A 4080-nucleotide genomic window follows, 5' to 3' on the forward strand; every position below is an offset into this window, starting at 1 on the left:
CTCACCAAGCCAACTTATCGAGGCGAGATGGTGAGTCGACTTGGTGAGCTGACTTGGTGAGCGCACTTAAAGAGTCAACTTCGTGAGGTGACTCGGCGAGTTAGCCCGCTGATGGGACTTGGTGACTTGGTGAGAAAACTTAAAGAGTCGACTTGGTGAGAGTAGTTGGTGGGCTGACCTGGCGGGGTGACTTGATGAACGAACTTAAAGAGTCGACCTGGTGAGCCGACTTGGCAGAGTGACTTCATGAACGAACTTAAAGATTCCAATTGGTGGGCCGACCTGGTGGGGTGACTTGATGAACGAACTTAAAGAGTCGACTTGGTGAGAGTAATTTGTGGGCTGACCTAGCGAGGTGACTTGATGAATAAACTTAAAGAGTCAACTTGGTGGGGTGACTTGATGAACGCACTTGAAGGGTCGACTTGGTGGGGTGACTCTATGAACGGACCTAAAGAGTTGACTTGGTGAGTATACTTGGTGGGGTGACTCGATGAAAGGACTTAAAGAGTCAACTTGGTGAGAGTACTTGGTGGCTCAACTTTATGAGCAGACTTAAAGAGTCCACTTGGTTAGAGTGGGCCTAACGGGGTGATGTGGTGAGTGGGCCTAACGGGGCAAGTTGGTGGGGCGACTTGGCGAGTGGTATTAGAGAGCCGACATGGTGAGGCAACTCGGCGAGTTGGTTCATCGAGATGACATGGTGAGCTGACTTGACGAGTCGACCTAGCGAGCGAACTTAAAGAGTCAACTTGGCAACATACTCGAGTCGACTTGGTGAGGCGACCTGGCGAGCGGGCTCAAAGAGTCAACATGGTGAGGCGACTCATTGAGTCAACATGGTGAGGCGACTCATGGTGAGGAACTATCCTTGAGGTGACTTGGTGGGCCTACTTGATTAGTCAACTTGGTGAGCCGACTTGACGAGCTGATACGGTGAGTGAGCTTAAAGAGGCGACGACTTGGTGGGGTAACTCGGCAAGCCAACTTATCGAGGTGAGATGGTGAGTCGACTTGGTGAGCTAACTTGGTGAGCACACTTACAGAGGCAAATTTGTGAGGTGACTCGGCGAGTTAGCCCGCTGATGCGACTTGGGGTGACTTGATGAACATAGTTAAAGAGTCGACTTGGTGAGAGTACTGGGTGGGGTGCCCTGATGAACAAACCTAAAGAGTCAACCTGGTGAGAGTACTTGGTGGGCCGACCTGGCGGGGTGACTTGGTGAGCAAACTTAAAGAGTCGACTTGGTGAGAGTAGTTGGTGGGCTGACCTGGCGGGGTGACTTGATGAACGAACTTAAAGAGTCGACCTGGTGAGCCGACTTGGTAGAGTGACTTCATGAACGAACTTAAAGAGTCCAATTGGTGGGCTAACCTGGTGGGGTGACTTGATGAACGAACTTAAAGAGTCAACTTGGTGAGAGTAATTTGTGGGCTGACCTGGCGAGGTGACTTGATGAATGAACTTAAAGAGTCGACTTGGTGGGGTGACTTGATGAATGCACTTGAAGGGTCGACTTGGTGGGGTGACTCTATGAATGGACGTAAAGAGTTGACTTGGTGAGAGTACTTGGTGGGGTGACTCGATGAAAGGACTTAAAGAGTTGACTTGGTGAGAGTACTTGGTGGCTCGACTTTATGAGCAGACTTAAAGAGTCCACTGGGTGAGAGTGGGCCTAATGGGGTGATGTGGTGAGTGGGCCTAATGGGGCAAGTTGGTGGGGCGACTTGGCGAGTGGTATTAGAGAGCCGACATGGTGAGGCGACTCGGCGAGTTGGTTCATCGAGATGACATGGTGAGCTGACTTGACAAGTCGACCTAGCGAGCGAACTTAAAGAGTCGACTTGGCAATGTACTTGAGTCGACTTGGTGAGGCGACCTGGCGAGCGGGCTCAAAGAGTCAACATGGTGAGGCGACTCATTGAGTCAACATGGTGAGGCGACTCATGGTGAGGAGCTATCCTTGAGACGACTTGGTGGGCCTACTTGATTAGTCGACTTGGTGAGCCGACCTGACGGGATGACATGGTGAGCAAGCTTAAAGAGGCGACGACTTGGTGGGGTAACTCGGCAAGCCAACTTATCGAGGCGAGATGGTGAGTCAACTTGGTGAGCTGACTTGGTGAGCGCACTTAAAGAGTCAACTTTGTGAGGTGACTCGGCAAGTTAGCTCGCTGATGCGACTTGGGCAGGCCGACCTAGCGAACAAACTTAAAGAGGCAACTTGGGTGGGCTGACCTGGTGAGTGAAGTTAAAGAGTTGACTTGGCAATGTAGTTGAACAACCGACTTGGTGAGCTGACATGGTGAGTGGGCTTAGAGAAGCAACTCAGTGGGGCAACTTGGTGAGCACACCTGTTGGGCCAAGGTGGTAAAATGACTAGGTGATTCGACTTGGTGAGCTGACTTAGGGAGCTGACTTGGTGAGCAAACTTAAGGGGTCGACTTGGTGAGGCAACCTGAATAGTTGACTCGGTGAGGTGACCTGGGGAGCTGACATGGTGAGTGGTCTTAAAGAAGAGGTGACCTGGTGGGGCAACCTGGTGAGGCGAGATGGTAAGTCATCTTGGTGAGCCGGCTTGACGAGCTATGAGTGGACTTAAAGCATCAATTCTTGATTTGGAAAAGACCACATGGTTAGATGACGTGGTGAGCTGACCTGGCTAGCAAAATTAGCAAGAAAACTTATAGAATTGACTTGTTGTCCCCAGCCAGGATCGCACACCTGGGTCGACCCAACTTGGGTCACTCGACTAGGTCAACCCATCTCTGTTACCCAAGCCTTGGGCGACCCGACTGGGTCGCTAGAGTGGGTCGACGAGGGGAAAAAAAAAAAAAAACAAAAAAAATCATGGGAGGCCCTGTACAGCAAAAAGCGCTAAATTTTGGGCATTACAAAAAAAAAAAAAAAAACAAGTTACCCGCTTTTGGATCACGCACAAGTTTCAGTTCACGTATTGCCGAGCTGACTCGAGGCGTTATGCCTAGCTAGCCAGATTCGAGGTAGGGTAGCCAAAACGATATGATTTGAGAATTTTCTTTATAAAAAGAGATCATGATAGGCCTCGTAAGGAAAAAAAGAATGAAATTTTGGGAGTTCAAAAAAAAATGTTACCCGGTTTTGGATCGCGCACAGGGCTCAGGTCATGTAGCATCGAGGTGCCCTGGGTGACATGATTCGAGCGAAAAGTCGATGGTGGCATGAGTCGTGCAAAAACATTGGAGGCCATTAAGGCTCGAGGCACTTCGAGTCGAGGTTGCCGAGGTGGGTCAGGTTGAAAACTTTGGGCGTTAACCAAAAAGAAAAATTTAACCGCTTTTGGATCATGTACACGGCTCGGGGCACTTAGAATCAAGTCGAGCACGGTGACATGAGTCATGCGAAAAATTTGGAGATGACTCGAGTCGGGGCATCCGACTCTATTCGAGTTCAAAACTTTGGGGCTTGACAAAAAAAAGAAAAAAGAAAAAGTTACCCGGTTTTGGATCACGTAAGTGACTCGGGCCACTCAGAATCAAGGCGAGTGTGATTACATGAGTCGAGCGAAAAAAAAAATGGAGGCGGTTAAGGCTCAAGGCAATTCGAGTTGGGGTAGCTGAGTCGATTCAAAAACTTTGGTCGTTAGCCAAAAAAAGAGTTAATCACTTTTGGATCATGTACATGACTTGGGGTGCATAGAATCAAGTCAAGCACGGTGACATGAGTGGTTCAAAAAAATTGCAGGCGATTAAGGCTCGAGGCGATTTGAGTTGGGGTTGCTGACACGATTCGGGTTGAAATCTTTGGGTGTTAACCAAAGAAGGAAGAATTTAACCACTTTTGGATCACGTACATGACTCAGGGCACCAAGTCGAGCACGGTGACATGAGTCCTGCGAAAAAACTAGAGGCGATTAAGGCTCGAGGCGATACGAGTCGAGGTCGCCGACATAATTTGGGTTGAAAACTTTGGGCGTTAACCCAAAAAAAGAGTTGACCGCCTTTGGATCACGCACATGACTTGGCGCACTTAGAATCATGTCGAGCACGGTGACATGAGTCGTGCAAAAAAATTGGAGGCGGTTAAGGCTCGACGCAATT

The sequence above is a fragment of the Cupressus sempervirens genome, chromosome 2, assembly GCF_028749045.1.
Source record: "Cupressus sempervirens isolate cs-2001-9-10 chromosome 2, ASM2874904v1, whole genome shotgun sequence".
NCBI classification, from domain to species: Eukaryota; Viridiplantae; Streptophyta; class Pinopsida; order Cupressales; family Cupressaceae; genus Cupressus; species Cupressus sempervirens.